The 21,904-nt window shown below is 33.6% G+C and overlaps 1 long non-coding RNA gene across 2 annotated transcripts; it reads left to right on the forward strand.

Annotated features, from left to right (window-relative positions):
* Positions 1-270: 270 nt before the first annotated feature.
* On the forward strand, positions 271-21,413 carry LOC106679151 (uncharacterized). Of its 2 annotated transcripts, XR_001342909.3 has the most exons (6): positions 271-712; positions 2,868-2,970; positions 10,565-10,705; positions 10,857-10,951; positions 20,523-20,579; positions 20,655-21,413. It is a non-coding gene; the product is annotated as an uncharacterized lncRNA (long non-coding RNA). The 2 variants fall into 2 exon arrangements; XR_001342908.3 differs by lacking the exon at positions 10,857-10,951 and having other exon boundaries at positions 293-712.
* Positions 21,414-21,904: the final 491 nt, after the last annotated feature.

A 21,904-nucleotide genomic window follows, 5' to 3' on the forward strand; every position in this document is an offset into this window, starting at 1 on the left:
AGAATGTGTTTCTAGGACAAGACAAAGATCCTTACCTAAGGAAGAAGCCAGTCCATCCACTGAGACAATACACAATTGGGAGCTACTGATTTGAGTGTGTCAAAAGCTTTAATAATAAGATTTATTTTTTCATCTTAATTTTAATAAAAGATTTTCTGTCGTATAACGAACAAACTTTTCAAGTTATAAGCCAAAAATATATAACTTTTTGATGATTTTTCACAATTACCAAAAAAAAAATTGTTGTAAAACTTCGGGTTGGTGTATACCACCCCAAAAAGTATAAATTACGCTTCTAAAAAAGCTTTTCACTTCGAGCCCTTTTTGAGCACCATTTGACTTAACTAATACCCTATTTTGAAGACTAACTAATACCCTATTTTGGAGACTAACTAATACCCTATTTTGGCGACTAACTAATATCCTATTTTGAAGACCAGTATAAACCTATTCCTTTTAAATTTTCATTAGCTCTCTTAACATATCCAGTAAACAAAATTTGTGTTGAAACTAGGATTGTGTTAAAGTAAAAAGGTACATGTGAAGTACATTATATTCACCATAGTGGTACAAGATATATATCTATCACATTATGGTGAACATAATATGAAACCTTCTTCAGTCGTTATGACTTTATTATCGGATTATGGTAGCAAGTTGGTTATCATTATTTCATTGATAATATGTCATCTGAAGATATGTTCAGTAAAAAGTAAGTTCAAACAATTATTACTTAACTTCAGTTACGATTATATAAATTACATATAAATATAGATGATGATTTTACCATTTGAAAAACACTTTATCTCTATTTTTGTAAAGCTGGCTTTGCTATCCAGCTATATGAGATTTAGAGTGAGGCTTGTCTATTTATGTAAAACAGCATTAGAAGTAGAACCCTTAAGCATTCATTAAAATAAAAATTGAACCACTGAACAGAATAACTTCCAGTGTCAGGAATTAAAAAAATAAATAAAAATTCCTACTTATACTACTATTATTATTATTTTTCTTAGATAGCTGTGGACTTCTACAGTCTATGCTCGTTCAAAGGTGACAAACAAACACCCTATATAATTATTTGCAGTTGATGTCGGCCTTATACTGACTTGTAGAATTCTATAGGCTAGGAGCTTGTTCGGGACAGCCATAAAACTTTAAAAAATAGAAGATCATAAAACATGAATACCAATTATAATAATGCCGTTGGATAGTTTTTTTTAGTTAGAAAGCTGAAGTTCAGATTTTTGTTTGGTGATCAGGTGTTTCTTAAATTTCCAATTTAAGTATTTTTCTTTCCCTTATTTAGATTATTTGCAGTTTACATGGCTTACATAATCTATAGCTTCCATGACCAAACGTAAAGACATATTTACAATATTTATCAAGTTGCTATTTTTTTCAATGCTAAAGTGAATCCTTGACGAGTATGGTAGTGTCATCTAATATCAACATCCACATCGATTTTGTAAAAATGTAGGGAATAAATACAACTTTAATCTAAAAGACAAAAGATTGTCTGATGTGGAATACATCCTCCTGATGTAGGATCTCTGGTCATTTTATTTATAGCCTATATCAAAATCTGTGAGATTGAAATTTTAAAATTAAGATTAGAATGAAGAAAGAACTGTTGGTAAAAGTAGATTAATGTCACATCCCTCAGTAGAAGAATGTTTCATACTGTTTGTCTATAGATTGCTTCATATGAGATGGAGAAAAATTCCTAAAAGATTTCCTATTTCATATTATTCAACTCTGTGCACAGATTTGATTAAGATTGTTTTGTTTGGCTCAACAACACACAAGATGCATTGATACATCATAATTACAGATTTGGTTGTCTGTCATTCCAGATAAAATCCAACATTTATTGCTCAGCAAAACTATAGAGAAAACTAAGATAGGTAAAACCATAAATACAAGTAATTTATGATAAAAACCTGTTAAAATTGTGACAGGGATTGAGCACTGATGAAATTTTCAAATGAAAATGAGTTAACGATTACTAAATAATAATTATATTAAAATGGTTTATAGTTCTAAAATATAGTAGGCAAGAGATCACGTGGGAGACTAAAACTAGATCGATAGACAGATTAAACAAAAATGTGAAAGTTGTATCATTTATAGTTTTCTAAAATTGCTATACAATATACTTTAGTTTTTTTGTTTCTTTTTTATGTAGGGCATTAAAATCTGTAATAATAATGTTTCAATCCATGTTTTATGTTGTGCCTGATTAAACAATCTTAATAGAATCCATTGGGAGAGTTAAATAACAATGTAGTTAGAATTATTCCCTAATTAGAATGACACAATCTAAAGGCAAATAGTTTGTATCATTTTCCAGATAAGGGATGTAAAACACTATTCTATGATTACCTACTGTTTTTAAACACAGAATCAGGTTCAATCTGCTGTTTTCATTTTCATTAATATTTATAAATGACCTGTTTCTTAATTCATTACCATTATCTGAATGTCTCTAAGTCATTTTATTAAAGTATTGTATATTATTTTATTAGAAATTTGGTTTACAAAAATTAATTTAAATTTGTAAGGAGTGGAAAACTATTTACCATGTTTTATGAATAGTTGGATTAGTATTTATCATTTTTAATTTCTTCGAAATAGCCTTCTAAGAACAATACTGGAATGATTTAGAACTTTTATCACTTATCCCTTTCAGTGACAAAAGATAGTAATGTTATTAGCTGACCATATAGAATGGAAGGAAGATGGTCCAGGTGGTGGTCAAAAAAGGTCTTCAAATAAAATAGCAAGAAATACTATTTTTGAATGCAACCTGAACTATTTTCCTTATAATGTTCAATTTTTGTATGAATGTTTTGTGTTACATATAGGTTTGGTCCAACAGAAGTCCTGACTTCATTAAACCAGCGGGCACAAGTGCAGTTCAGTTTTTCCATTTTAACACCTCAGGAACCAATAATCAAGCTGTTAGAGGTTTGTTTCTGCCAACTTTGAAACTAGTTTTAATACAATTTTTCCATAATTATGAAAGATAAATTGTATAAATTCAAACTTTTTATTACTTTAACAGTAATAGCATTGTCATCAAATATAATAGTAATAAATTATGAGATAGTATATTATAAGATCACTTTTTCTCTCATAATGGATAGAGATGTGTTGAACCTCCAATACTGTATTCTTCAAACACTATAATCACATTACCAATTTCATTTGATGTGGATGAAATCATATCTTGTTGATATTTAATTAATAAATAATGAAAGTATGTAAGTATTAATAATTAATGAAAGTAAATATGTTCCAGATTACAATCAGTTATGGTAATTAATATAACAGAGTGTAAATTTAATGTATTGGTTTTGAAGATCTTTTATTTTTAAATATGGTAAGTTGTGATATGACAAGGTATAAGTTCTTACAATCATGAAAACAGTTCTTATTTTGTTTCATGTATCATCTGAAATAAAAATGAAAAAAATTAAATTTATTATGTATTTTTAGATATTACATTTTAAAAAATCCTATTAAATACTGTAAAAAAAAGAAAGAAAGAAATGAAGATAAAGATGTGCCCAGGTTTAGCTATAGAGTTCTTTTGGGGTCACTAGTCGGTTTAGGTATAATATTCCAAGAAATTAGTGTAACATTGGGTCTAAATTGTGTTTAAAAATATATAAGGTATACCAGAAAGTTCTATCTCTTTTTAGAATCAAACAAAATTTCAAATTTTTCATTCTGTAAATAATACAATTTCCACCATTATTTATGACTTCTTGCCAGCATGAAAAAAAAAAGTCTGATCCTTAGAGGTGAAAAATTAAAGTAGCTCTTGTATAATATATTCTTTGTTTTTTTTAATTTTTCCCCTGAAAACAGTTTTGTAAAGACAGAAACCATTGATAATCAGAACGTACAAGGCTCGGGAAGTATGGTGGATAAGACAGAAATTCCCAGCCAAGCTATGCAAGTTTTTGAGGAGTCTCCAAAGCAATATTTGGCATGTCATTGTATTGTTACAGAGATGTCCTTCCTATTGAACAGTGCTGCCCCTTTTCTTAGAGTGCTGTTTTTAAATTATCCCAATGCTAATAGTATATCTTTTTAATTTCCCTATCCTGAGGATCCTATAATTAATCCTGGTACAAATTGCCTATAATATCCAGCTAGGTCCAAAAATGCTTTGACATTGGTAGTACTAGGGGCCGGATACCCTACCATTGCATCAACCTTCTTGGGATCGCAGGCCTCATTCCTTCGCTGGAAACTGCAATATACTCAATTAAGAAGATAGTGTGTTTCTATCACCAAATCTTAACTGCCTTAGAATTTTGGGATCATCCGGATCATCATTCGGGTACTCAAACATTTTGGAGCATTTAGTAGCGCTAACACCTGTACAAGTTTTGACTAGAGCATCATTGCACGTAATACTATAACCTAGAAAACCTTCTGACCGATGACTATAGATTTTCTAAGTAGTGAAACTTTTATTTTATATTTTCATTTGTTTTGTTATTTCCTTTTTTTGAACTCTCTTTATCACATGCACTTCGGGTGTGCCTTTACTTTCTTGCTTTATGCATCAATTGTTTTTATTCCCTCTTTTTTTCCCCATATAAGTTATAAACTTTTATTTTCACTTTATTTTTTGCTTAAATTCCTCTCTTCCTTAACTCTATAGATGCTATTAAAGCATTAAAACTCAGTATTTTTGTGAAGCTTAATTTAGGTGGGCGGTTATTTAGGGAAGAACTATATATTATAATGAATTAATTGAAGACATCGAGTTCCTGCAATCTATTGGCAAACCAATGAACTAGTAGAGGTACTGTACCCAAATGTGTGAACCAAGTTCAGAAACCTTCATAAAAACTTCTAGAAGTCATCCACCAATTATCAGCAAGTAGAATCGTAACATCTTTTATTATACTCTATCATTTTCCAGTTTTAATTCAATTGTCAAAATTTAATTTATTAACAACACTAACCTATATTGTACACCCTTTTGGCTTAAACCCCACATAAAATATGTTTCTTTATATTAATTAATCAAGAATAGATGTTTTTTTTTTTTCAATATAAGAAGATGGTCAGGATTGCGGTCAAAAAAAGGACAAATAGTTTAAAACCATTTTAATGTCCGAGGTTTCACCCCACTATGCAGGGCTGATGAAGGGCTAAAAAGATACAAAAAAAAAAAACAGAATATTACAACAATAAGGTAATTTAAGCTAGGATAAATATTATGTAAAAATAAAGTGATAAGACATTACATATAAATAAAAGGTAGGAAGACATAAAATAGTATCAGTATAAAATAAACTTGAATAAACAATGATAAGAATAAAAAATAAGTAACAATGGAAAGAGAAAATTTTTAAAAAATACATAAAATATACAGTTAAAAAAGTACAGGAGATGTACATAAAACAAAAACAATATGGGAAAAATAAGAAGAAAGTAGGGATTAAATAAATGTCTTGAAAGAATAAATATAAATAAAAATAATAATAATGCTATTAAATGAGCAATGAACAAATCAGGACCATCTACCTTTTCAAAGTGAACGATTGAACAGAAGGTGACAATGAAGCGGAAGCGTGGAGGAGTGGGGAGGAGGTGGCCAGCCGTTTGACTGCTATATTTCTATTTCAAATATGTCGCGTATAAAGGAAGTAGTCATAAAGATATGACGAAAAATGAAAAATAATAAGAGAAAGATACATAAATATAATAATAATAACTATAATAATTTTCTAATTTAGGAATAACTAAGTAAAATTAGAATGATACATATCGTTACTAATAATACGAGTATATACTGAAGAAAATATAGTTAGGGTAGTTAATACAATATAGGATATAATAACAATGATTGTAAAAGAAGTAACTAATAATAAGTAAAAATAAATAAAGAGTATAAAAAAAAAAAAAAATTCTGTATGTTTCTCTTATTTTTAATTTTTCGTCATATCTTTATAACTACTTCCTTTATACACGATGTATTTGAAATAGAAATATAACTGTTAAATGGCTGGCCACCTCCCCTCCACACTTCCGCTTCATTGTTGTCTTCTGTTCAACTGTTCGCTTTGAACAAGTAGGTGGTCCTAATTTGTTCTTTGCTCATTTAATATCATTATTATTTTTTTTAAAATAAATAATTTAAATTCTATCCATTATCCATTTTTTTGAATTTTTAAAAAAATTTACCAGTCTCAAGAAAATATTAAGATTATAAATCATTATTATTATTTTTATTTATATTTATTCTTTCAAGACGTTTCTTTAATCTCTACTTTTTCTTCTTTTTACCGTATTGTTTTTGTTCTATGTACATCTCCTGTACTTTTTTAACTGTATATTTTACGTATTTTTTAAAAAATGTTTACTCTTGCCATTGCTACTTATTTTTTATTCTTATCATTGTTCATTCAAGTTTATTTTATACTGATACTATTTCATGTTTTCCTACCTTTTATTTATATGTTATTTCTTATCACTTTATTTTTATATAATATTTATCCTAGCTTAAATTACCTTATTGTATCTTATTGTTGTAATATTCTCAGTTTTTTTTTTTTTGTATCTTTTTAGCCCTGATGAAGCCCTGCATAGTGGGGCAAAATGTCGGACTTTAAAATAGTTTTAAACTATTTGTCCTTTTTTTGACCGCAACCCTGACCATCTTCTTATATTTAAATTTTTATGGTCAGCTATATATATATATATGTTTTTTTTTCTTTTCACCTTGAACGATTTAATTTAAATCCTTTTACAAATACAGTCCATGCCAGTCATACTAGTAATAACAGCTAGTTATAATATAATTCTGATAATATCCCCTCAACATTTTATATGAATCAACAATCAAACCTAGAAATATCTGAATAAAACAACTGTAATAATCACTTTTCAGTTGCAATAGATCATCAAAGCACTTTCAGAGTATTGCTACCATCTAATCAAACCGAATGGTGGGTTTTAGTAATTCTGGATAACCCCTATATCCTCAGAGAAAGAAAGGAAATGTTATCAGTATCATAAATCAGGGAACTTCACTTGAGAATGTCCTAGAAAAAGGCCAACTAGATCATGAAGTGAGAGATATTTATTTTAATGTCAATCAGTTTTTCATCTCATTCTTTCAATCAAACTCATTGGGATACTGATGTCCACATGTCATACATACATCAATTCATTCATTAAAAACATTACTTTTTTCTCTCTCTGTTTGCTACCTCCTACGCATGTGCCACTGCCACTAATTTCTTCTGTATTGGCTATTACATCTCTTAATTTAGCATTTTGTTTGGTTTTACAATCTCGAAATTTATTGGTCCTTGGAATGTCCCACCATAAACACAACATTCAATAACTTATGCTCAATTTTGGTTTAGGTGTGGAGGAGCAGGTTTTCTAGGTTCACAGTATGCCCTTTCCCTCACGATGTTTTTGTAGATAATCCACTTTTCATCCCTAGTTATCATCTGGTCCAAGAAGGATTTGATTTAGTACCGTGTAAGCAGAGATATGTATATGATGACTCAATCATTTAAATTCTTCTCAATCAACTCATGTAGCACCCGTCACAAATATTTTCACACTGAACCTAGTTTTTGAATATTGTCTAAAATGGTTTGTTCAGCTGAATCAAGCCTTTCCACAATCTCCAGTGTTTTCAGAAAAGGATTTTGCTCTAATATGATCTTAACAGTTTAGTTGTTGATTAAAGATAGTCACCACTACCAGATTATGGTTTATATGAAAAGTCGAAATCATCTATTTCAAAATTTTTGAACCATTATTTGAATTCATACAAAATATATTAGCTTAAATAAACTTTATCATTAGCCATGGGTACATGATTGTGTTTCGCTTAATACTAACTTGCACCATTTTTGATTTAGTTCATTCATTAGATCAGAATGTATATATTCAGTGATAAAGAGAGATTACCATATATTAAATAATGACAAAAAAAAAAGATTCATGGAAAATTATTAACAACAAATTTTTTTATCGAAAAGGATTATTCACAAAAAAAAAATTCTTAAGAAATGATTATTTTCTATGGAACTTCACAAAACAAAGGAAACGTAAGCCTATACCGCACATTTCGCTCTAGGTGCTCAATCCTTTTGCAGAATTCATATGAATACTATGTTTGTTTCGTTGTTGTCAATGTTAGATTTTTTTTCTTTTTGAGATTTGGTAGTCTATACCATTAAGTTGTTATAGAAACAAGTTGCTTATGATGATGTTTATAGCTGTCAGTTCAAGGCCAACTTTAACATAGAATGCAAAAATAAGTATTTTCAGCACATTTTACTGGTTTATTTTCATAATGACAACAAAGGGGCTAAGGCTGAAGCGGCTTACAAAATGATAGTGAAGTTTTTGTGTTGATTATTTTGCAAAACGGAAGTGTCAGAATTGATTTTTAAAATTTATTTGATAAAAGATGACCAATGTTCTTGTTAACCTTCTGAAGTCCCTCATGGATTAAAATTAATTCACCTAACACATCAAAACATAATTTGTTATACACATTTCAAATATAATGCAATTGACCCTTTTTTGATATTAATTTTCGCTGGTGATGAAAAATGGATTCTCTACTATAACGTTAATTGAAAAAGATCATGGTACAACCATAATGAACCGGCTCAAACCATATCAAAAGATTGAATCAGAAAAAGATGCTGTCAATTTGGTAGGATTACAAAGGTGTTGTGTATTTTCAGCTGCTTCCAAGCAACTGAACGATCAATTCAGATGTTTACTGATAGAAAGACGGCAAAAGGTCATCAAACAGAATGGAAGATATTTGACTGATTAAAGTTTATTTATACTTATTGTATATACCTAAATGTTACACTTTTTTTGCTTTGTAGTCCTTTTTTTTTAGACCTCCACAAAAATAAAAGTCAATCTGCCCAAGCAAGTATTAAACTAGTGCCGCTACAGACTAAAGGCTGCTAAGATAATGCCTTATCTCACTCTGCTACAATGGCCTCCTTTATTTCACAACCGATTTCAAAGATGACTGCCGTATTTGCTGTGATCTATGAACATAGCTAGGTTGCGACCTCCATCAGCAATTGGAAATCCCCACCTCAAAATTTGGTTTCTGATATTGGATGGATATCCATATCTATATATATATATACATATATCTGATATTTTTATCATAACAAAAAAAAATGCATATTTTGGAATAAAAATGAGAACATTTTCCATTGAAAAAAAGGGGAAAACTCAAGAGCCTAGAAGCTTCTAAAGTCAAGCCCAAATCTCTTTTAATACAACCATGCCAATGTGTTGTCCCTTTTGCTTTAATTTGCTGTCTACTAAAAATGGTGGTTTCTCTCAAAAATAATGAACAAGTCATCTATATTTTTTTATTAAAGGTTGATTTATTACATTATTAAATTTTTAATTTGTTTGGATATCAATTGAAAAAAAAAAATCATATCAGAAATAAAAAAATTGAACACTGCAATTCTAGTAAATATGATTTTTTTATTGTGAGGTAAAAATTAGTTTCTTTATAGATTTTATAAACAAAGTCTGCCATAAACAAATCATTTCTACACACAATATTTTATAAATAAATTATAATGTATAACCAAATTTGTTCCTTGATGTCTAAAATGCAAAATACTAGTGAACAGTTTTTACTAAAATTGATTTTTATTTTATTTTTGTTTCCTTCCTTACCTTTCTTACCGAGGAAGAAAAAAATGACAATTGCAAACAGTTGTGAATCGAGTCACAAAGTAAATATTAGATAGCACAGAGGGATTATGACGGTATTATTAGGCTTTTTCCCTGAAATAAAAAAATTACAGAATCAATGTAACCAATATTTAAAATAAATCTTTCTGTCTAAAATGAAAGAATCACCAAAATATGGGACAAATTGTGTCCTGCAGTAAGTATGGATGGGACAAGGAAAAATGTTACTGTGGCAACCATACGGGGACAGTATTTAATGAAATGGTCCCAGAGAATGAGGGAATGTTGGGTTATATAATAAAAAAAAAAAAAACATTATTTTTTTTTTTAAATTATGCCATGATACGGGACACTGATCTTCTGTCCTCGTGCAGCCTAATATATTTTAGATTTTTTCACCCAGAAAGTCTCATCTTCAGTGAAATTATTTCGAATGTCCTATATTGATGGACAAGTGTCAAGATGTATGGCAATTATGTCTTCAATCTTGCATAGTTTGCAGAGTGGATCCTCAAAGACATCGATTCTTTATAAATAATTTGATAGGAAATTGTACCCAGCCTGTATTCTGAAACAGGCAATATTTGTACCTTCTAAACAGGTTATTCAGTACTAGTTCATTTAGAAGTTTTTTACTTGCCTCAATCGTTTGTTTGACAGAGCTATACGTTAGAAGAAGAAACTTATTTATCCTCTTATGTTTGAATTTATCTCATTCTAAACTCTTATTTACTTGGTTGAAGTCAATTAAAATTTCTTTATGCTTTGTATTGGTGGTCCTATTTAGTAATATATGTTTACAAATATTTGTTTGTCTTATTAGAGGTGTGTGAAGAAGGGCTTTCAAAGTATCCAAGTAGAGATTGAGGATGATAACTGAGTGAGTCATTGTTGTGACACTTGTAACACTATGAGCTGTGGCTTCAGGTCTGGGCTGCTCAGCAGTATGCAGTTATGTGTTAAGGTGAGTTCTTTTTAATTGTATATATATTCATTGACCTCTGATCTTGATATCAATTACATAAATTTATGGTGTTTTCTTGTGCATATATTAATCATTCAATAATACCCTTTCTGAAGCTGATCAAGTAGTAATGAAACCTTCCTCATTGTAGGGTATCCTGTGCTATAGCCAGGGCAGAAAAATATAAATCAATAGGAGAATATAAAACTACATGCATGTAATAAAAGATACTTTATTAATAAAAAGGTATTTTACATCAATAATAATAACTTATACAAAACAAAGTAAAAAAAAAAATTGTTTATTGATATTTACTTAGCAAATTTATGTTATTATTTTGTTGTTAATATTAATCATCAGTTATTTTAAGTTTCTTTAAGCCCTTTTGCTGTGCCTTCATAATTGTTGGTTTAATGGAAGCAATTAGGAGCAATTTTACAGGCTCGATAGATGATTTTTATGCCCCTTCATCCAAATCAATTACTACAACAATTGTGGACATTGCTATTTCGGCAGTATGGATTGTTGTAGAACCAATATCTTAGTATAATTCCTTCCATTATTTTTTGTTCTACAGTACGAAAAAAAAAAAATTATATTATCTTTTTATTTTAAGACTAATCACATGTTGGGCCCAGGACTAGTCCTAATTGATATCCAAATTCACACCATTACAAACCACTTTATAATGATGGACCACTATATTTTTTATATTCACTAAACACTATTGAACCTTGGTATTAAATCTGGTCAGTAATATCAAGTTAATAATTTTCTTCAAAAATGCTTCAAATGATAAAGTTTTATAAAGGGCAGTTTTGAATTAAAACGTTTCTATTGTATGAAACATTTATTAGTCTAATAGTAATATGATAAATATTTTTTCCAATAAAGCAGGCTGACTGTTTTTGGATAATATAAGAGAAGGCTTTTTACAGTTTTTTTTTTTACAAAGAAAATCCCTTTACTTATTTCAATATAATATTGTCCTAATTATCTACTTTATACTCCTAAACTCCTACCATCCTCGCCTTCAGTTTACTGTTGAACATGAAATTGACCATTCCCTCACTTTTCTTAACCTACTTCTAATTAGGAATCCTGATGGCTCCCTACTTACCGATTGGTATACCAAACCTATCTATTCTGGCAGACTCCTCAACTATTTTCCCAACATCCTTATCACCAAAAAAATCATTGTTGCCAATAACCTTATCCACCGATCTCTTTCTCTTTCTGACCCTCAATATCACCAGACCAACATACAATGTATTAATAAACAGATCTTGCTTAGCAACCACCTAATGTGACAAACTCTAAGACTCTTATGGTAACTCTACTACTCCAATTCTTCCTGTCCTCAACTCTTCTTAGCCTATGCCTCCTCTTTCATAGTACAGGTCCCTTCCGTATATTCCTATTCTTTTTGACTATATACAAAAATCCTTACAATGGACTGCCCTATGTCTTGGCCTGAAGTCCCACATCAAAAATCCTATTCCTTTTTTTACACTGTTCTAATGTTGTTTACTAGATTCCCTGTTCTACCTCTAGTTATAATTCTTTTTAAATCGGGAAAACAAAAACCAACTTTAAAACCTTATTTCCCAGCTCAAAACTTCTATCAACTCTTGTAACCCTTTTGCCTCTAAATTGTCTGGACATGCTTTAAACCTCTATCATTTTTCTAACTTTGACCATACATCAATTCTCGCTACTGTCCCCAGCTATAAAAAAAAAGGCTCATTTTGGAATCCATTCATATCAATTTAACACAGAAATCTGTCAATCATAAAATTGATGAAGATTGTATCTGATAAAGATTTTACTCTTATTCCCTTTTTCAATCTTTTAGTGTGTAATGTATTTTTATATTTCTTTTTTATCTGTTATTATTTATTGTCCATTTTTATAGAAATTATCATAATTAGCCACACCTTTGTTAAATTTTATTTTTGTTATCTGTATTACTTTTTACCTCATTTGAGTATTTGTTACTTTTTTAGCACTACAATGTTGGGTGAAACGTTGGCTCAAATTAAATAGTTTTATGACTATTTGAGTTTGTTCTTTGACGGCCCCCCCCCAACCATCTTCCATTTATTTTTTTCCAAATATTATTTGATTTGTCCATTTGTTTGTAATTTTTTTTTACTTTATTTTTGTTTATATATTGAATCAGCAATCATGGGATCAGTTTTTCCCTCCAGCAGTTTTTAACCCATTGACAGTTTATCCTGTGACGATCACAGGCAGAGCGTCAAGTACCAAACGGTTTATTCTCTGTTTTCTAAGATTATTTTAACTGAAGTAGGAGACATGGTTTAGTTTTGAATTCAGTATGCCATCGAATTTGAAACTGATCACACAATCCTTCGCACCAGAGTTTAGCGCTTCATTAGTTCTAACTTATAACAAAATACCACAAGTACCAAGCCCAAGCAAAGGTGATAGACCTTCCTCTACTCCCACACCTCTCCAATTGACATAACGACATTTTATTGATATTATTTCCCCAACTGCCATTAAGGCCAAACTGTATAGACTTCATAATTTACCATATTGTGAAAGGGTTAATGCAGTTGGTTATTTTCAAATTTGTTTTATTTAAACATTATATTATGAAATATAAATATTTCATATCATTCTGTTCTCAACTTTGATTAATTATGGCCTTCATGATACTTTCGTCATAGGAAGCTTCAATTGTTCGATTTGGACCGTCTATTTCTTTTTGTGTACCTTTCAGCTCTCAATGGTGACAACATTATGCTCTTCCCCTCTGTTAGAACCTAATTTGCGGTATGCTATTGTCCCTATTCTAACTTGTCCCATCAGATCCTGTATCCCCGAGGTACTGCCGCTCCACTTTTTTACGTCTTTTCCCTCACAATTCTATCTCTTACAATATTCCACAACTTTCTTTGTGCCAAACTATTGCTGATAATTTCCCATGGATTGATTATTGCTGATAGCCCTCTTCAATGGCTGTACATCGATAATCCCGACAATGTCCCCTCATACCAAAAAAGGATTTCATAAGGGGCGAACCCAGTGATCATGTGAATTGAGTGGTTATTTTCACCATCTTTTTGGGTAGTGATCCCGACTCTTGGGATGTCCTGGGATGTTAAGGTGCCATACTACCTCTAGGGCTTGCATTTCCTTCCTGATGCTGGCATTATTGATTCTCTGGCACTGTCTGATGAAATTCTGTCTGGCACTCCATAAAATTAGAAACAAGTCCATAATGCTCGTAATACTGCTTCCGCCATCTATCTTGCACCGCATGTGCTATTGCCAGTTTACTGAAGACATCTATGATTGTGATTCATCTATAACCTTTCCACGTGAAGTAGTCTACTTGAAGATCTCTGAGAGGAGCCTCTGCGGTGGGGGTCTCTTCTTGTGTCGCCTTGGGAGGATGTCTATAGTACTTTGTACTTAGACATACTTTACAGTTTCCGATGGTTTCCTAGATGGTACGTTTTATGCCACACCAGAAGTATCTGTGGCGTAACGTGTGCAATGTTTCCTTGAGTCCTCGGTGGTTGGTTTTGCTTTGATGATACGTGAGCATCACCTCCTTTTGACACATTTGGGATTGTCTCCATGATCATTGTACACTGGATAAACGAGCGATCTGCTCACTGCTACACTGCACGTGGAGCATATTCACTAGCATCCGTTGTTAGTGTGAATTGTCTTTGGAAGTCCAGAAAAGCTAGGACTGGCTCCGTCTGTAACTGTTCTATACACTTCCGAATGTTGTGCTCAATATCTGGCATCATGACTAGTATACTTTCTTTTTTGAGCAAGTTATTGAGGGATACCAGGTACCTTGTCATATCAGGAACAAACCTGTGATAATAATTCAGTGCGCCTAAGCCTGTGAATCTCTTTGATATCGGTTGGCATCGCTATCCGTTTTAAGGCTGCTACTTAGTCTGAATATCTGGTCTTACTCCCTCCTTGGAGATGGTGTGTCTCAAAAAGTTGATTTGCTCTTGTCCCAGTGTCGACTTCCCTCGGGATAGTTTCAGTCCAAATTCTCTCATCCTTCAGCATCATGTCATGGACTCATCCAACCCCCTCAAGAACTCGTCCATGAGCAATTGAAATGTAATCTGCAGGGCATTTTTTAGTTCAAAGGGCATCCTCGTGAACTCATAGTGGCCTATTTCAAAACTGAATGCCGTTTTGTTTTGGTCATCTGGGTGTATTCTAATCTGTTGATAGCCCACCTTGAGGTTTAGCTGCTCCACCTAATATCCAGAATGTCCTCAAATCTAGGGATTGGATATCTTTCATCGATAGTATTTTTATTCAGTTTACGATTATCAATAACCAACCAATAATTTTTTTTTCTTCTTCAGCTAATGCATTCTTCTTTCTTACTGCCCACAACGGACTATTATTAGGTGATGTGCTGTCCATGATTATCTCATGCTTCTCTACCTGTTTCTTGAGGTTCTTTACATCATTCCGAATATGCTTTTGGAGTGCCTGTGGATACTACCACTCCTTTACAGATGTCATCCTGTCCTGCTTAAGCAGAATTTCGTGAACTGTCCTTCCTATGGCACCCAGCACCACTCCTTCATTAAAAAAAATTGTCTTACTCATTCATGATGGTGTCTTTCCAACTTTCTGCCTGCATCATTGTCCCTACTCCTGCCCTAGAGTCCTCTACCAGCTGCTAGCACTTATACTTTCTTCCATCGTCCCTTGTTATTTCTCTCTCATGCCCCCACTTGCTCTAGCAAATCACAACCTATGATTACTTGGTGATCTCGTGGCATTTTTTCCACCATATGGACTATCAAATTCTTGCCCTTAGCACCCAATTCCATTCCTATCTCCCCTCCTACACTGTAGGGTCCACCCAGAGTAACTCATTGGCATTTGCATCCCTCAACCCGGAGTGCCCCCTCTCCACTACTCAATTTCTCCAGCGCTTCTCGGGATGTGATAGTATTAGAGCTCCCAGTATCTAAGAGGCATCTGACTCCTCCCACCCGAATAATAGGCAGACCACCAGTCGCTTTCTTCACATTGTTGCTTACCAATGTACTGTCACCTCTCTCAACCAACCTTTATCTGCAGGGAACCCACATCCAGAAGAAATTCAGGCACTACCAGAAGTCTCTTTAGCGCAAGCTCATGCCACAATGCTAGAATGGATTAAGCCCTGTACGGCAACCACCCAGGACTTGAGGAAGGCGGTGTTAGACTTGGAAAAATTCACCAGAAAGACTGGAGAATTAATTCACTTTTTAACGGGGGGTGACCAACTAATAAGCTGTATTGAAGCGAAGTCTATTGAAAATCTACTCAATAGCAAAGATGCGGAGGCATTACAAGCAGTGGTCGTCTGCAGAGTAAAGAGGACCATCTTCAATCAGATGAGGAGACACCCTGGAGTCTGATCAAGGCGAGACGAATGGGCAGTATGCTGTGGAACTCAGCGAGATGATGGAGACAATCCAGGTACTGGGTAGGATGCAACTCTTATCGAGTGTACGAAAGATTCAGTTGGCAAAAGAGCTTGGGAAGAAGGAGGGAAGAGAGAGCGCCTCCTTCGTAATTGACACCAGCACCAGAGAGGAAAAGTCCCGTATGGAAATTAAAGAAACCAGATGGACGAGAGTTGCTTTCAATTGACCAAGGACTAATCCAGTTCCATGGAGAAGAAATGAACACTGTTACAGTAGAAAGGAAAGAGTTCCAACTACCAAAAGGAGGCAGATAATACCAAGAAGCAGTGGGTGCCAAGAAAATCCCACGGTTGCGGAAAAGTAAGACACTTAGTAGCCCACTGTCCACGCACAAGGTGATTTGAATGCGAAAATGAGGGGGATAGCCAAACTGTGCCCATACATGTACCGTAGAAGAGATGTGGGCCGGGGTGAACCATCGCCCAAAAGATATGGAAAAGCAATTGGAGGTTGAGTAGATCATCTGGTGAATCCATGGAGGCATTGGGAATATCGCAAACCGAAGAAGAAGCTGAGGAGCCATGAAACCAAGGTAGTCAAGAGGACAGAGTGGAACTAGGAGGATGAAAACAAGGGAACAGAGCCAGATGGAGGCAAAGAATGGGAGAGAGGAAGACACAAGACATCTGAAGAGGATGTCAGCAGAGGGACAACCGCACACTGCTGAATTACAATTTAAGGGAGAAGAGCGGCAATCTACCTATAATAGAGATAGCAGGAGTGAGATACCTGGTGGACACTGGCAGTTCCAACACTTGGAACCTAACTTGGGTTAGGAATAGCTGGGGGAAATGGAAGATTAAGTTGGGAGGTAAAATCTACAAATGTTATTTTCAGAGGAAGGACATGGGCGCTCGGGTTGGAGCAATCAATCAGGCCGAGGACTGGAGATAAAGCCTACAAAGGTAATTTGAAGATATTTTTTCAAAGAAGGGGGACACATGCTCGGGACGAACGGGAGAATGATCCATGAGATCTTACTAAAACAAGACAAAGTGACTTATCTGAAAGAGAGGAGATTCCCACAGGTGTTACGTCACCGCATCCGGGAAGAGCTCGAAAGTTTAAAACATCAGGGAATAATTATTGACAGTAATTCTCCGTACAATAGTCCATTGTGGGCAGTGAAAAAGAAAAGTGTGCCTGGAGAAACTACCAAAAAGCACCGGGTGGTGATTGATTACAGGAAGCTGAACGAAAATACCATGAACAAAAAGTATCCAATCCCCAGATTGATGATTTTGGACAGGCTGAGCGGAGCTACGGTACTCAGCGCATTGGATTTGAAGGCTGGATATCTTGTGCACCCTAAGTTTCAAGATAAGATGGCATTCACATTTGAGAGAGGACACTACAAATTTACAAGGATGCCGTTTGGCCTCAAAAATGCGCCCCATAACCTTCCAGTGCCTGATAAACGAGTTTTGGAGAGGAATTGACAAATCTATATGTCAGATTTATATGGATGATCTCCTAGTGTTCAGTAAGAACTAAGAACACGTGCAGGATTTACACAGTGTATTCCAGAGAATTGGGCAATTTTGTTTCAAATTATCTGGAGAGAAATCATCGTTGGGGCAGGAACAAATAAATTTTTTGGGCCACATGATTTCCAGGGAAGGAGTTAAACCTGATGCGGATAAAGTCACAGCTATACAGAAGATGGCAGTGCCTAGGGATATGAAGGGAGTTTGGAGGTTCCTGGGAACTTTAAATTATTCCAGAAATGGCTAAGTATCTTGTCCCACTCAACAACCTTCTGAAGAAAGGCAGGAAGGTAATTATCACTCAGATGGTGGAAGACAATATTAGGTGGTGCATGGAGAAGCTGCAGCAGGAGCTGGTTCTTTCTTTTCCAGACTTTACTCGGTAATTCAATATCACTACTTACGCGAGTGAGTACGCACTGGGAGTGGTGTTGTCTCAAGAGGGTGCAGGAGGAGATCGCCCAGTGGTATACGCCAGTAAGTGCCTGCCAGAGATGGAGACCAGATACAGTATGCTGGAAGGTGAGCTCTTGGGAATAGTGTGGGCTGTTGACCACTTTTGGCCCCTGCCATGGGTAGGAAAGTTAATAGAGTCTTCAGCCAGGATTACGCATTGGAAGGCGTTATTGGGACAGTACATGATGGAAATCACTTATAAACTTGGAAAAGAAAGTGTGGTAGCTGATTGGTTGTCTTGAGCAATAACAGTAAATGCAGTTGAAGAAGAGGCTGGGGAACCGGCCTTCCGGAGAAAGAATAGAATGTGGCGTAGGAAGACGATAGGGAAGAATCTTTGTCTAACGAGTGCTTGGAGGAAGGAAGACCAATAGATATGGAAGAACTTGAGGATATCATTAACGACAAGAGGCTGCAGATTATATGGAAGACAAGAACCACTGGATTGGTCAAAATTGAATGTAACAAGTATGGGAGGAGCAATATCATGACGATTTGGTTGTAGCCAGGCATGAAGAACGACAAGATCTGTAGAACGTTGAATCATGCTTCAAAGTCTGGAGAAAAGTATCACCTGTACGGCAAATAAAACCGTTTGGGAGAAAATCAAGCGGCTATGGCGTGATGAACACATAGGAATGGACAGGACATTTACTTGATGCAAGCTAATTGTGGAAACCCTTTGGGAGGACGAACGACATAGAGAGGTGACCATTGCATTTCATCAGGGCAAAACAAATCACCACGGATTCTCGGAGACCCTGCAAGCGTTAAAGAGAAGGTACTTTTGGTGGGGGATGAAGAAGGCAATCACAGAAATTTTTGGAAACTGGGAAGTTTGTCTACGCACAAAGTATGACAGACCCCCACCAAAAGCCAGACAAGAGGAAACACCTACCACAGATGCACTGCTCAATGATCTACAGGTCGACACTTTCACATGGAAAGGATTTACATTTAAATATTGATAACCATAATTGATCTCTTCAGTAAGGTGGCAATGGAGCACCAGGTGCAGGAAAAGTCATCAGAAGCAGTGTTGGCAGCTCTCCGAAGGTGGTTTTAATTTTATGGAGTTCTGGAGCGCATCTCATCAGATTCAGGCTGATAATTCGACAATGCCATGATTCAAACAGAAATGAAGGACCTTGACGTAATATGGCATCTCAACACACCAGGGCACCCCAAGAGTAGAGGAGTCATAGAGTGGCATCATGGCACGTTGAGTGACCATCTTCGATTATATCAGGTCCACCAGGGACTGGAATCGGACATGCCAATACCTAAGGCGATTGCGGCATATAATCTTTTGAGATCCTCTTTGGGCTTCATGGACACCAACAGGACTATAATATAAGGGCATGGCAGCGGAAATAGAGGAAATACACAACATCCATGTTGCTCGAAGAAAGTTATGGAAGAAGGAATGGGGAAAAATGGAAAAGGAAAAATCCAGGAGGGTGGCACAGGAGAATATAAAGGTCATAGATAGGATGGGAGCGATCAAAATCGGGACGATTGTATATAGAAAGTTGGGGTCTAACAGTGGTAAGGAGATACAACGGTACAAGGGTCCATTCAGGGTAATAACCATTGTTACAGTAGAGACTATCTGAGAACCAAAAAAGAGGAGAACTAACCGTGTATACATCAGGACCTGGTCGCATCTTTCTTCAGGTATCCCGAGTGTATGTTGAATTTTTTATTTATATTAATGTGGAAAAGGGGTGTTGAAATTGTGAGACCTGCTTATCAATAAACATGCATATATTTCCTTTAAATTCAAATATTAATTCCCTGGAGGGGCAGATGGTATTAGTTGAAATGTGAATTATTATAGTCTGAGAAAAAAACTTAGGGTGGTCTCAGAGCTAAAGGAATATGGCTTATCTGGTGACATCTTCTAGCCGCTTCGCAGGTTCAGTGGTTGGTGAAATGGTCAAAACCATGAAGTCGCTTCGTCCTGTTTTCGCAACTAACTAAACTCTCCTTCATCGAAATCCAGCCACATTTATGCAAAATGGTTATGGCAAATTTCAACAAGAGTGAGTATTTACCAGAAAAGCCATGGAGGCCATTTACTCTATGTGTTATTTCATACCTAACCTTATCCCATCTACTTTATGATTCTATAAAAAAATAATTAAAAAAAAACCTTTCAAATCTAGTGTTAATTTTGGGACACCCTTTACAACCAACAAACTGTTTTCAGTAAAATGTTTCTCATTATGGGGATTCACCTTCTTGACTCAACAATTTAATAAAAACTATAAATCATTAAAAATTACTTTTTTTATACTATGAATTTTGATAAATAACAAATTTGACTGCATATTCAATTTTATTTCTTACCCACATATCTGATTTATATTTTAGATGGATAGACTGTATATTATACTTGCCAACCATTAATTTAACTCAACAAAATGGAAGGTATGTTGTTAGTGATGTTTATTCTTAAATTTTGACTTTTTTGGAAAAATATTAACATAACTATTTTAATTTCAGAACTAACAGAATTCCTTATGATCAGTGAGATTCCTTCTGCAAAAATCAAAGAAGAATATTATTTTGAATTATTTTTATTCCAAAAGATTTATATACCCCATATAGGGGAAAAGTATATTGAAAATGAAAAATTGAAACAAATATGGATTCTTATATAAGACTAATCAAGCCAGGAAAATAATAGCTAACAAATGTCAAAATAGGTGGTTTGTAGTGGAAAGACTTTATGAAAAAATTTCAAAAATATAAATGTATGATTATTTTAAATTTATCAACAAAATGGATCAACTTTTTGGTTAAACTTTTGTATTTAATGGTTATTATTTAAGATATTAGAATAAGCTAAAAAGGAATAAGTTTTTTTTAAATTGAATAGTAGATATAATTTACAGTAAGTATCATAAAGCAACTTAGTTATACTCTATATTAGAAATATATGTGTTCAATTATTGTCGTTATAAATTAAATGTGAAACTTGAGGTTTATGATAACTAACATGAGAAACATGAACTTTGCTTTGCAAATTTTCAAAATATCTGAAGAAAACTGAATAGATTGTTATACCATTCTTGTTGATCGGAGCTATTAATTATTCATTGTTAAATTAATTTTTTTTATCTCTAGAAATTGATTAATAGTTAATATTCTAAAAGGATATTAACACTGAAATCATCGATAGCTCATGGGCTATCTGAAAGACCTGAACCTTCAAAAGGAAATTGGAGAGATTGGAGGTAGAATAAATTTCATAAAATTTGATTGTTTTATTTTGAGAAATGTATAGAACAGTGATAAAAGTTGATCAGCTACTTATCGTTGTTTAAAAAAAAAAACTTAATACAATTTTTAAAACATAAAAATTAATGCTTAATTCTAGAGACATCTTGAAAATTCTAAAATTGAAAAATTCTTTAAGTAAAAAAAAAATATATAAGTATTCTACTAAATAATTGTAGAGATAATATGTTTCTAGACTGATGGATTGATTTTTCTAATTATTTACATTGTATTGTTCAATTTTTTTTTTCTTTCAAGGTATCACAGTTTAAGAGAAGATATGTTGATTAGTTGGAATAAGTGAATTAAAATACACAGCTTATTGAAATTAAACCTTTATTTTTGGGTCCTACAAGATAATAACACATTTGAACTAATTTTCGATAAAATTGATATAACATAAATATAAACAGAATTAAAAACTTATAAATTAGAATAAATATAAACAGAATTAAAAACTTATAAATTAGAAT

The sequence above is a fragment of the Halyomorpha halys genome, unplaced genomic scaffold (assembly GCF_000696795.3).
Source record: "Halyomorpha halys isolate HHAL.00 unplaced genomic scaffold, Hhal_1.1 Scaffold179.1, whole genome shotgun sequence".
Lineage (NCBI taxonomy): Eukaryota > Metazoa > Arthropoda > Insecta > Hemiptera > Pentatomidae > Halyomorpha > Halyomorpha halys.